A 14,417-nucleotide genomic window follows, 5' to 3' on the forward strand; every position below is an offset into this window, starting at 1 on the left:
GGTCAAGCATTGGGTTGCCTGGGGGCCAGATGGTTGCAGATAGCAAACTGATAGGGCTGGTAGTGGATTCTAACTGTTGATTAAAATGCCTGCATTGTGTTTTATATAGCTTCTCAGCCTCCAGTAATTAGGCCAGGCATCTTTACGTGATGATGAAGTGCCCAACGCTGGATTTTGTCATTTGATGAGTAGCTTAAACTACCATTATTATGTAAAAATTACCAGAGTAGCATACTTGTATAGACTTGTCTGAGGCAAGATTTCCCCAGAACAGACCCTGAGAGAAGGATTTGAATGCAAGTCATTCACCTGGGATGCAGTTCCAGGCAGCACTAGTTAGGAAAGTAGAGAAAGGCTATAAGTCAATAAAGGCTGTGTTTTCAAACAGACTCCCAGTGTGGATGTCTAAGCTCAGTCCAGCTGGGGAAGCCTGAGGGGCAATATAGAACCCACCTCAGAGTTGTCCCACTCAAGGAGTAAGAAAGCAATTCTTCAATTCTCATCTTTAGTTAGCTAACAGGTACTCTCAGGGCCATTAAACACCCAGCATTTCTGGCCTGCTCCAATTACAGGCTGAAAAAAACTCTCAAGTGAAGAGTTTTAAGAGCTTGCACTGGCTGCACCAGAACATACTGGAACAATGAGTGCCACAGGAACGTGAGCAAGGCATGAACAGCATTTGTTCCAAAATTCCTATACCAGCAGATTGCAACTCAGAAAGCTGTTGTGTCTCAAAAGTTTATATGCACAATAGAGTTTTTGGAACTTAGAGTATATCTTTCTTTTAAACGTTTTAAAATTAAAAGTAAATTTTAAAAACATATATGTATTCATTATATTCAAAAGATTTTCTTAACTTTAGTCCATCAGTGGGCCCCTAGATGTTCATAAGCCCCCTGGAAGCTTTAGGTAAAATGTTGGGTGTACAACTTTCCACAGCTTACATAAAATGTTCAAAAGATCAAGGACCCCAGATAGGTCAAGAAACACAGTAGCAGAGCACAGGATTAAGATCCCTAAGTTTAAGTCTCAACTTGACCATTTGTTGTATGATTCTGAGAAAATTTCTTACCTTCTTTGTGTCTCTTATGCCCTCACCTTCAAAAATAAGGGAACAGTAGTCCCGACTTCATAGAATTACTGTGAGAGTTAAGCTAATGAATATAGTGCCGTCTGGCACCAGAATAATACAGCCAGGATAACGTAAGTGTGGCTAATAGTAATCTGAGCTCCAAGAAACATCCAAGGTTGCCAAAATTTCCAGCTCTGATCAAGGAATATTGTGGAAATTCCTGTGGTTTTTAATTACATGTTACTGCTCTAATATCTCAAACTTTCCCTTCCCCAACAGCATATTCAGAAAACCATACAAATATTGCCTCCTCTCAAGTATTTACTTCACTCAATCTTCCAACTTTCCAAGATTTTTAAGTAAGAAATCTTAAAATCAGGAAGACACTTAACAGCTGCAATGCCCTTAAACCTCATCACTGAGACTGACTTTACATGTTCCTTTGATGTAGAACTTTTCCACTCAGATTCACTAGACGATCTCCAGACCATCAGTGCAGCACCAAATAAGTTGTCTAAGGCACACTGGCCCAGCCCAATCTTGCCAATGTGTATTTTGACTTAATAAAATGAAATTAAGTCTAAAATTTGCCACTCCAGAATTAGTCCAAGGAACATCTTTCTCACTAATTCCAATCTGTTATTCCCCATTTTCATATCTTACCGCTTTCTGACCCCCATTTGATTCTGAACCTTGGGCCCAAGATTGATGATTTTTCATTAACTACTCACTTAAGACCTGCTGGAACTCCATAGTCACTGGGGACACAAATTTGGTTCATTGTTACCCAGTCCCATGCAGGGACCAAGTACTGGGCCTACTTCCTGTCCACCTCCACCTGGGGAGAGAAGAATTATACGTGGCCAACTACATCAGGGGCTGGAGCCTAATGCTCATGGTCAGCTCATGCCCCTCTCCACCTGATGTCCACCCATGGAGTTGGGCTGAGGGTAATAGGAGTTGTCCATAAGGGTAATAGGCAAGTATCGAAAGACCTAAGCATATGCCAATCAAGAGGCTTACTACTGGTGATAAGTTCACATGAAGGGAAGAAATATTGCAGGACAGCAGGGAACAAAGCCAGGGTGGACACAGAGCACTACTAGGTGAAGGATTTAGGTAGAAGAGAGACTTGACAATAGAAAAGGCAGACACGGGAAGATCACAATTTGGAGAAAGATACACATAACGTAGTTCTGTGTTTTATTAGAATAAGATGGAACATCTACAAGCAACATCACGGTCCAGGATAGTCCTTGAAGGAAAATCAAGCCAACACTGTCCCTGCTTGCAATCAAACATCACTAACAAACCAGCCGTCTGCACTCACCTTTTCTAAAGCTACTCTTCCGGAAGTGGAGGCGCCAGGCTGCGGGTTCCAGCCGGGCTGGACTTGCGGAGGTAGAGGCAGCACCCAGAGGAGCCTTTTGCCGCCGGTCCGGATCGGGAATGTCGAAGAACATGGTGTCATCGGCCCGGTTCCGGAAGGTGGACATGGATGAGTACGGCGAGAACAAGTTCGTGGACGAGGAAGACGGGGGCGACGGGCAGGCTGGGCCCGACGAGGGCGAGGTGGAGTCCTGCCTGCGGCAAGGAAGCATGACAGCTGCCCTGCAAGCGGCTCTGAAAAGCCCCGCTATCAACACCAAGAGTCAGGCGGTGAAGGATCGAGCAGGCAGCATTGTCTTGAAGGTGCCCATCTCTTTTAAAGCTAACGACATTGAAAAGGCAGTTCAATCTCTGGACAAGAATGGTGTGGATCTCCTAATGAAGTACATTTATAAAGGCTTCGAGAGCCCCTCTGACAATAGCAGTGCTGTGTTATCGCAGTGGCATGAAAAGGCACTCGCTGCTGGAGGAGTGGGATCCATTGTTCGAGTCCTGACTGCGAGCGGGAACTGGATATCTCCCGTGGGGTGGGAGTTGCTGGTACAAAGACCAAAACAACCAAATGCCACCGCTGCTCTTTGGGTAGCATCCGTTTCTCTCAGCTTTGCCTTCTTGCTTCCTTTTCATATCTATAAAGAAGAAAATTACGTATCAGTTTTCATTTAATGAAAATCGGGATATAGTACAGGCAATGTTTCAACAGGAGTGTTTCATGCTCTCAAAATTACTCCAGTCGTGTGTATAACAGTCTGTATATAGCATAATTCAAGTTTAATTGTGCAATTTTTAACCCCTATTGGCTGATGTGAGTTTTTTTGTTTTTTGTCTGTTGGAAGGGTTTTGGGTTTTGGGTTTTTTGTTTTTGTTTTTGTTTTTTGGTTTTGGTTTTGATTGATAGTGAGAAATTTGATCAGAATTTGAGGCCACTTTCCTAACTTATTGCTAGCCAGGAAATGATTTTTATTAAAAACAAAGATGTTTGAGAGACTGGCAGCTATTAACATTGCAAAACAGGACCATACTTCCCTTATTTAAGCAAAATGTGTTTCTGGAACCAATGGCGGCTGAACACCACCACCAGGTTCCAGCTCGGTTTCTGCTTGCCTCCGGAATCTGAGTTTAAGTATGCATCTTCCTCTCAGCATCCAATAATCGTGGCCTCTTGATTCTTTTGTGGTCACCCAGGGTATAGAGCAAGGAGTCTTGCTCTACACAACGTGTCTTACAGATTTATAAAATACACTTTGTGTTTCATAAATGCCAGAGCCTGTTTGGTATTAGCATAAAACTTTTGCTCCAATAATATGGCCCTATTTGGGGTACCTACTCCAAATCAGAAAGGACATAGAATCTTTGATGTAGTTCAAACTCTGGGCAGCCTCGGAATGAAATACTGTTTTCTTTGGAATTATAGTGGTTGTCTTTGACATTATGATGTATGTAACTAGTATTTAATATGTCCTATAAATGTCCTCAGTGTTCTTCAGGGTAATTGGGATCTCATAAGATTTGGTTCAGATTCAGACACATACACATTCTGTATTTTAGCTCATTGTTTTTTAAAAAAAGATAATGCCACACATCAAAAAAGTGTTTACTTTGTTGGACAAACCAAATCAGTTCTCAAAAAAATGACCAGTGCTTTTGAAAAGTTATCATTCAGTAGCTCTAAAAGAAACCACCTGAATGCTTATGACCAAGAGAGACAGCAGACTATATTTAGTATTTCTTATATCACTGACTTATATGAAAACTGGTACAGAAATTCTGTAAACTCTTTGCTGCTTTTGATACCTGCTTTTTGTTCTGTTTTATAAAAATGATAAAGTTTATAAAATAAAATGTCAGTGTTGAATAATTAAAAAAATAAAAAATAAAGCTACTCTTCCTATTAGAGGCAGCATGATACAAGTGATGTGAACTCATAACTAGGAGAAATTGAGTTTTTTCTCTGTTTTTTAGCCCAGTTTTCTCTCATTTTTCCAAGGATCTTCTAGTCAAACTCTCATCAGGAGACTGCAAACAGAATTCTTTTCTCAGGATGGTTGTCTCCATGAAACTCAACCATCTCTTCTAGTGTAGGAAACAGATCAACTAGGGTGGGTTGCTTTATTCTGAGATTTTTGTTTTGATTTGGGTTTTTTCTCACTTCTCAATACTCAAGTAAGAAGCAATCTTCAGAGTTGGTTTGGTTCCAGAAATGAAGTGTCACATGAAAATAAAAATATAAAAACTTCCTCCTTTAGTGTAAATAGATATCTCAGCAGACCTTCCACCTGTCTGTGATTGCAAAGAAAGTGCAGATATGATATCATGTAAGACACTAATATCTGTATTTAGAATTGATTAAGACTGTATGAGGATCAGATGACTGGATAAAGAAGATGTGGTATATTTATACAGTGGAATACTATTCAGCCATAAAAACCGACAACATAACGCCATTTGCAGCAACATGGATGCTCCTGGAGAATGTCATTCTAAGTGAAGTAAGCCAGAAAGAGAAAGAAAAATACCATATGAGATCACTTATATGTGGAATCTAAAACAAACAAACAAACCATAAATACAAAACTGAAATAGACTCACAGACATAGAATACAAACTTGTAGTTGCCAAGGGGGCGGAGGGTGGGAAGGGATAGACTGGGATTTCAAACTTGTAGAATAGATAAACAAGATTATACTGTATAGCACAGGGAAATATATACAAGATTGTGGTAGCTCATGGCAAAAAAAAAAATGTGACAATGAATATATGTATGTTCATGTATAACTGAAAAATTGTGCTCTACACTGGAATTTGACACAACATTGTAAAATGATTATAAATCAATAAAAAATGTTTATAAAATAAAACATATTCTCAAAAAAAAAACAGTATGAGGAAAAAATAGAACCCTATGGTATGGAAGTCAGACAACTCCTTGGCTACAGAGTCAAAATTAAAATCATTAATGAGGAGCAGATGGATGTTGGGTCCCTCCAGATGTGATACCTTGAGAGAGACATGCAATCACTTATATTCAAGCCAGGATACATAATCTAACCATGAGGAAACATTGGGCAAACCCCCGAATGAGGAACTTCCTATAAAACACAAAAAAGGATTGTACCTTCAAAAATGTCACAAATGACAAAGAAAAGCTGCAAAATGTTCCAGATTAAAGAAGACTAGGGAGGCATGACAACTAAATTAAATACTTGATCCTACATTTTTTTTTCCTATACTGGAGGGGAAAGGGGAAATGCTATAAAGGACATTATTGAGTCTACTGACAAAATTGGAATATGCATTGTAGATTAGATAAAAGTATTGTATTGATGTTAAATTACTGAAGTTGACATATAAGAGAATATTTCTATTCTTAGGAGATGCACATTGAAGTATTTAGGGGTAAAAAGGCATGATGTATGCAACCTAGTATCAAATGGTTCAGAAAAAAATTTGTGTATGTATGTGAGACAGAAAGAGAAAATGTAGAAATTATAAAGCAAATGGGGTTAATAATAGGTAATCTTGATAAAGGGTATATTGGTGGTCTTTGTACTATTCTATTTCTTGTAGCTTTTCTGTAAGTTTATTTCCAAATAAAATGTGGTTTCTTTTTTTTTTTTTTTTTTTTTCCATGAATGCTTATAGAGTTGTCTGACTTCATTTGCCCTGAATTTTACACACAAAAGCCTTGGAGCTGTTCTTCTTTTGAGAGAAACCAAAGCAACAATAGTCTGGTAAATTCTGACGTTAGTGAAAACTGATCATAGAAAACAGTAAACCTGTGCTCTCTTTCTGCTTCCTTTGTCAGTTAGTCCTTATTAACCTAAACATTCAAGCACACATATGGAACAAGATGTCATCCTGTCCTTAGAGATTTTTTAATTGATTTATTCCTCTATCCATGTCTGATGAGAGAGTCCAGTGACCTTTCCAAGATATCAGAAAACCCTGAATTTCCTCATTCCAGCATCACTTAGAGGATGTCCGATCAACCCAATTTGTCTGGGACTGAGGATTTTCTGGGACATGGACTTACAGTGCTAACTAAACCTGAGACAGTCTCAATAGTCACCCACTTCGGGGGTTCTTGGTTCTGTCTCCAGATGGAAGTCTGGTTTCACTCCCACCGCCTACATCATCTCTTTTTTCTCTGCCCCTTACTGACGTGGATTTGGAACTCAGCCCCTCTTCTGTGGTGACAACTGCCATCTGCCCCAGTATGAAAACTACTCTCTCAAGTCATTTGAGGTGGAAATAAACGTGCTCAGTGAAGCGTCACATATCACCAGGTTGTCTAGCTCCCCTCTCCCCAAAGACTCCCTGCTTCTTTATGTGTGGACTCCCTTCCTTCTCTGTCTCCTTCAACACTCAACTCCTCTCACTTTATTGTGCAAACATTTCACCTCTGAAACCTTTACTTCTTCTGCATGATCTTAATGTGTTTCACTAAATAGGCAGTCAACTCCAGATTTTTCACTTTAGAGGCCAGAACTCTGAACAGTGGCTTTGAATTCCTGCATTTACTCCCTCTACCATTGCCTTCTCTCCATGAAACTCCATGAGAGAGAATAAAATCTATTGTGTGTAGTTTGAAATTTATGTGTACTGTGTTCTAACTAGCAATGCATGGCTCGTGTATGTGAGAATATTATCACATCTTCAACATGTATACTGCAATATAATTTTCAGAGCACTCCTACTTATGTCACCTCATTTGATCCCTGTATCATCCCTGACAGACAAGGCAGGACAGGTGTAAGACACCAATTTAACAGATTCAAAACCTGAAGTTTGGATAATTGATGTTACTCACTATAAATTACTATCTATGTCTTTTGACTCTAAGCCCAGGGCTCTTGCCACCAATCCACAGAGTCTCCTGTTAAATTCTTTATTAACTAAAATGTCCAATTAACCCCCAGAAATGATTCTTCAGTCTGAAGTGTATCAATCTGAAGCTTGCCTAAGAAGATAATAGGGTAGATCTGAATGGATGAGATGAAAGTCCTTCTGGCCTTCTTTAGATCAGTTGGTTTTGCAGAGGGAGATAGGTGCTACCCTGCAGGAGTCTTTTACCTCCTGACCATGGGCTAACTTGGCCCTAGACAGCCAGTGCTGATTCTCTGCTTCCCTAGTAAAGTGTTAGAGGGTGTCTAGGGAAGGCTTTCAAAGCCCTCTGTCGCCTCTGCTCTCTCAGTTTCCTTGGCTTTCCCCTCTGCCCCACCTTCCACTTTCTGGGCAGTGTTACAGCCTGAGCAATGTGGAAGTTTAACTTAGCCTCCTACAAAGCCACCCTAACTGGGTTCTTTGCATGCTGCTTTGTATCAATTACCCTTTATTGTTCAGCTTTAGTAGCCACTCACCCACCTCCAGTTCTTTCCTGTAACAAGCCTTCTAGCCTGACACAGACAAGCTCCTATTTCACCTCTACTGCTTAAACAGGACTATTCTATGCTTTATCTTAGTGGTTTCTGTCTTAGCCTCTTTCTCCCTGGGCTTGCTTGGAAAATAAGACAACATTGTTTGGCACACCCCATTCCTATCTGAGTCCCTTTTCCAAGATTGAGGTTAGTGAGAACAATGACCACACAATGTAGAGTCAGGGCTACATTTAATAGGATCCCTCAAGGCCAGGAGCTATTGGGGACAGAAGTTAAGTGTTAGCTAAGAGCTAGCCAAGGGCTTAAACCAAAATGGATGCTGGTGACATATTAGGTTGGATAATTATTTTTATGGGAGGAGAGTCTATGCACTGGAAGGTGTTCGTCAGTAATTCTGCCCTCTGCTCACTGCATGCCACCAGCCTGTAGCACTCCCTTCAAGTTGTGACAACCAAAAATATCTCCAGATGTTGCCAAATGTCCCCATGGTGGGGGCAGGCAAAGTAATCCCTATTGAGAACCACTGGCCAAAGCTGTGAGCACGGGGTGGAAAAAGGCAGACTAAGTCAGAACGTTAGGGTCAGGTAGGTGAGGAGCATAGAAGAAAGCAAGTTACAAAACTGAGTGAAGTAAGAGTAAGAATTTTTACCATGACTGGGAGAGGAATGCCCCATGTTTACCCTTCCCAGAAGCTAGGCATGAGTTATAAGGTTTAAGGGAGCAGAATCTAAGTGACCTCGTGTTTGCCTAAGGCTGTTCCCCTTTTTCATCCTTGGGTACCCTGTGATCAATGCACAATATGTTAGGTGTGCTAATCAGGATGTGTAGCCTGCAGGGTTGGGCAGCTGCCTAACATGCTGCATTTAAGAGAATGTTATTAGTGGTCTAATCCAAGAGAGATGATTGTTTTCATGTAACAAGAAGTCCAGAGGAGAATGGACTAGGGCTGGTGCAGCTACTGAAGAAAGTCAACAAGGACATGGGCTCCTTCCAGCTTCCAGCTGCATTGCACTTGGCATGTGGCTTTTCCTTTTGTGGTTACAACTTAGCTACACTTATTTTACATTTCTTTTAATTAAAACAATAGCAAACAATGTAGGGGTTTTTTTTAAGTAAATAGTACAGAAAAGTACAAAGAAGGAAGCTTAAAAATGACTCCAAATCTAATCACCATTGTTGTTTGGTAACTATCCTTCCCAGTAATGACCATGCATATATATGGTAAAAAGTGTGGATGGATAGGCAGATAGACAGACAGAATAGATAAACAGGTAAACAGATAAATAAAATATTATATTATACAAACTATTTTTAGTTAAAATAATTACACCTTTTTTAAAAAAAAAAAAGAATAGAGAGAGACTATACCTGAGTTCTTTCAGGCTTTACATGTTTGTATGTGATCTTTTGTCTATTATCTTTACCCCTGAAAGAAATCTTCACTGAGACACATAAAATTCTGGGATCACTCATGTCTTGCCTCAGATCTCTATAGACATTCCTCCACTGTCTTCTGCCATCAAGCGTGGTGCGGAGAAATGTAAACCTCAAGACTGCAATCAAATTACTAGAGAAGCATCTTTCAAAACTCTGATTCCTACTTTTAGGGAAATTTTTTTCTACTTGAGATCTGAGGGAAAAGTGTCGGATCACTGCATCTCCTCTCATATTGGTTCAGATTGCTCAATTTAAGGCATGAATGCTTGACAGTTCATAGTCTGGGGCTGTGGCCTTTGCTTGTTTCAATCAAAGATAGTGTTTTACAGTGTTTTACAATTTTTGTTTGTTTTTTGTTCTTTTCCCAAGTATGGAGCAAAGGAATTGGGATAAAAAATGACTTTACTTCATCTCTAATCACAAACTTTACCCTTATTTTTTGGTGAGTTAAACAATGAATAGAAAAAGAGTACATGGAAACAAAATCTTTGTTCTTCGCCCACCTAGTTTTGCCTCATACCACATCCCATCCATCAGTGCATCTCCTCATTCTCTTCCAGAACACACCACAAGTTCATACACTTTTCCCCATCTCTACTCTTTGTTCCCTGTTATGAGCACTATCATGTGTGTCTGCACAACTGCCCCAGTTCCCTAGCTGGTCTTCCTGGTTTCCACTGCTGCTTCTCTTCATTCTATCCTTGATACAACAACTGTGGTGATCTCCCTACATGTAAATCAGATCATGTCACTCATTCCCTGAAAATATGATTCCTTTTACATAGATGATCCCATAAAGGCAAAATCTATAAGGACAGAAAGTAGACGAATAGTTGCCAAGAGCTGAGGGTGGGAATGGGGTATGAGTACAAAGTAGTAGGACAGATCTTTTGGGGATAATAAACATCTAAAACTGGATTGTGCTGTTGGTTGTATGCCTCTGCAAGTTTACTAAAAAGCATTTAATTGAAATTTTTAATTGGGTGAATTTTATGTTATGTAAATTACACCTTAATAAAGCTGTTTTTTAAAAAGGGATGCCTCCAAGGGTATTCACAATACTTAGAATAATCTTCCCTGACTTACAAAGCCCTATATGATGTGGCCCTACCAACATTTCTGACCCTGTCATCTTTTACTCTTCCTCTTCCACTGTGCCCCAGCCATAGTGGCTTTCTTTCTGGCCCTTGAGTATATATTATGTTTGCTTCTGTCTTAGGCCCTTTGCACTCCTCTGAACTCCACATAGTTGAGTCTTCCTTGAAATTCAGATATTGGTCAAATGCCAACTTCTTAGAGTGGCCTTCCCTGGCTATCCAATCAAAAATAGCTACCCAATCAAAAATAGCTACCCACTAATTATATCACCTTGTTTTCATTTTCTGCGTTGCCTTATTTCTGCCTGATATTTTTCTTGCAGTTTATTATATGTCATTATCCACCAGAATGTCCCTGCGAACTGGAACTTTTTCAAGAGGGTATCCCTAGTTTCATAACATTTTTTTGAACTCATAGATAGTACCAAAAGGTAGTCATTGAATGAATAGAGGATTGAATGAAAGAATAGTTAGATAGTTGGAAAGTCATGAAGATATAAATGCTGATCTTCATTCTCCCCAAGGAAGAAAGCAGAGAAGCTTCAAGCGCCTGCCTTGAATGGTAGAAAAGATGCATCACAAAAAGTGCTAGATAACTTCTCTTTGGCCTGAATAATACTGGTAATAAGACCATCTGCTCCTAGTACCAGTGAAACCTCCTTTAAACACAGAGGAGCTCTGAAATTAACTATGTGTTACTTGGAACAATGTTGATTGCTCTGCTCAGGGCACATGGAGGGTCAAAGAACAAATCATTTCAAATGTCAAGGTAAAGGGGACTTTATTCTAAAGATACAAACAACAATTAGAAATCTAATGCTTCACTGAGTCAGAAACCACAACTATACTCTCTATCTCTCAGGAGCTCTGTGGTTCCATCTTAACTTCTGTTAGCTACTAGCAACTGAGTTCCTTCCAGTTTTCCATTTCCCTCACCAAAACTTGTCCTTGAACAAATGTAACATAAGGGAGATAAGAGTTAAAGGGAGAAGAAGACCAGAGAAGTGCTTGAGTTGAGTGTCCTGAAGAAATGTAAAGGGTACTTAAGGCTATGGACATATTAGAGTTGAAAAGAATGCACAAGAGGATGAAAACTCTAAGACATTGATGAAATAAACAGAAGACAATGCAAATAAATGGAAAGATATCCCATGCTCATGGACTGGAAGAATTAATGTTGTTAAAATGACTACTGCCTAAAGCAAGCTACAGATATAATGCAATCCTTATCAAAATTCCATTGACATTTTTCACAGAAATAGAACAAATAATTCTAAAATTGACATGGAATCAAAAAAGATACCAAATAGCCAAAAAATCTTGAAGTAACAAAGTCAGAGTTATCACACTCTCTCATTTCTAACTATACTATGAAGCTATGGTAATCAAAACAGAACAGTACTGGCCCAAAAACAGACACACAGACCAATGAAACAGAATTGAGAGCCCAGAAATATACTCCCACATATGTGGGCAGTTAATTTATGACAAAGGAGAAAAGAATATGCAATGAAGAAAGGATAGTCCTTCAATAAATCACATTGGGAAAACTGGACAGCAACATGCAAAAGAACAAAATTAAGTCACTACCTTTTACACCATACACAAAAATTAACTCAAAACATTGAAAACTTGAATGTAAAAATCTGAAATCATAAAATTTCTAAAAGAAATGTAGGGGGCAACTTAATTGACATTGGATTTAGGGATTTGTGTGTGTGTGTGCATCTGACTCCAAAGACAAGGGAAACAAAAGCAAAACTAAACAAATGGGACTGCGTCAAACTAAAAAGCTTCTGCACAACAAAAGAAACCATCATCAATACAAAAAGGCAACTTACTAAATGGGAGAACATATTTGCAAATCATTTATCCAATAAGGGGTTAATATCCAAAATATATGTAGAATTCATACATCTCAATAACCAAAAAAACCAAACAACCCAATTAAAAAGTAGGCAGAAGATCTGAATAGGTATTTTTCCAAAGATATACAGATGTCCAACAGGCATGTGAAAAGATGTTCAATATCACTCATTATTAGGGAAATGGAAATCAAAACCACAATGAGATATCACCTCACACCTGTTAGAATGGCTATTATTGAAAAGACAAGAAAAAACAAATGTTGGAAAGTATGTGGAGAAAAGGGAATCCTTAAACACTGTTGGTGGGAATGTACATTGGTGAAGTCACTATGGAGAACAGTATGGAGATTTCTCAAAAAATTAAGAAGAGAACTAACATATGACCCAGCTATTCCACTTCTGGCTATTCTTCCAGAGAACATGAAAAGACTAATTTAAAAAGATACATGCATGCTATGCTCATTGCAGCATTATTTACAATAACCAAGATATGGAAACTGCTTAGGTGTCCATCAATGGATGAATGGGTAAAGAAGATGTGAGATGATTAGAAAGATAGATAGATAGATAGATGATAGATAATAAATAGATACATACAATGTAATATTACTCAGCCATAAAAAGAATGAAATGCTCTCATTTCCAGCACGGATGGAACTTAAAGGTATTATGCTAAGTGAAATAACAGGTGTCAGATAGAGAAAGACAAATAGTGTATGATTTCACTCGCATGTGGAATGTGAAAAACCAAATAAACAAACAAACAAACAAAAAATAGGTACAGAAAACACATTAGCAGTTACCAGATGGAAAGGGGGTTGTAGAGTGGGCAAAGTGGGTGAAGGGGGTCAACTATGCGGTGATGAATGGCAACTAAACTTGTGGTTGTGATACTTCATAGTGTATACAGATGTTGAATTATAATGCGATATGCCTGAAACTTAGACAATAAAAAAAGAAGAAGAACACACAAAGGGAGAAAGAAGGTGGAGTATGAGGAAGGTACAACAAAGCTGGATGTGGGCAATTTCAGTTTATTGGCTGGGTCACCAAGTCTAGAGGGGGAGAGAGATTCACATATATATTTATATTTACATAAAAATATATATTTTATATATATATGAGTGCTTCTATATGGACTGGCACAGTGCTACCAAACACATGTACCAAGTTAAAACAGCGCAGCTTCCAACCTTCAAGAGCTCACTGTCATGCTTGTCAGAATCTTGAACCAAACTTGTGCCTACCACTGGCATTCGGATGAGCCCAGGCAAGTTAACTGAACTGGTGGAAAAGACTCACCCGAAGGCTTTTTAAATTAAGACCTAAAAATTTCTCCCAAGAAAGAACTCATTCTATAAAAATAAAACCAGGGGGTAGAGCCAGGCCTAGTTACAAATTCTTAGGTCTAGAATCCAGGATAAGATAGAAAGAGGAGTGAGCCAGTTCTAGGATAGGGTCCAGGAGTCAGTGGTCAGGACAGCGGAAAGGTCCAAAATAAGAATACTCTAGAGCAGGATTTATAAGCTTTACCTGCAAAAGGCCAAATAGCAAATATTTTCAGCTTTGTGAGTCTTAGTTGCCACCACTGAATTCTGCCACTGTAGCATGAAAGCAGCCGTATACCATACATAAAAGAATAACTGGGACAATGTCCCAATAAAGTTTTACTTAGGAAAACTGAAACTTGAATTTCACGTACTTTTCATAAAATATTCTTCTTTTGATTTTTTTTTTCTACCCTGTATAAAAATGCAAAACCCATTCTTAGCGCATGGGCCATACAAAACCAGGCAGAGGTCCAGATTTGGCTCATGAGCGCTTTCCAGCCACCAGTCTAGAGCCATACCATCCAACAGAAATATAATATGAACCATAAACACAAAGCAGCCATGTAAAAAGCTACATTTTAAACAGTAAAAAGAAACAATGATTAAGAAATTATCCTAACCTCTTTGGGTCTTGGTTTCCTTAACTGTAAAATATTGCTAATAATATTAACTCATGGGACTGTTGCAAACATTAACTACTTAAACCACATGACATGCCTAGAACAATGCTTAGCACATGCTAAGTCCCCAGTAAACTTAGTTTCATTGCTACCATTTCAAAAAAAAAAAAGAAAAAAAATTAATTTTAATAATACATTTAACTCAAAACATATTATCATTTCAAT

General features: G+C 38.8%; 1 pseudogene; it reads left to right on the forward strand.

Moving 5' to 3' along the window:
* Nucleotides 1-2,408: 2,408 nt before the first annotated feature.
* Nucleotides 2,409-3,142, forward strand: LOC105081154 (actin-related protein 2/3 complex subunit 5 pseudogene; annotated as a pseudogene).
* The last annotated feature ends 11,275 nt before the right edge of the window (nucleotides 3,143-14,417 follow it).

Source organism: Camelus bactrianus, chromosome 16 (assembly GCF_048773025.1).
Source record: "Camelus bactrianus isolate YW-2024 breed Bactrian camel chromosome 16, ASM4877302v1, whole genome shotgun sequence".
Classification (NCBI taxonomy): Eukaryota; Metazoa; Chordata; class Mammalia; order Artiodactyla; family Camelidae; genus Camelus; species Camelus bactrianus.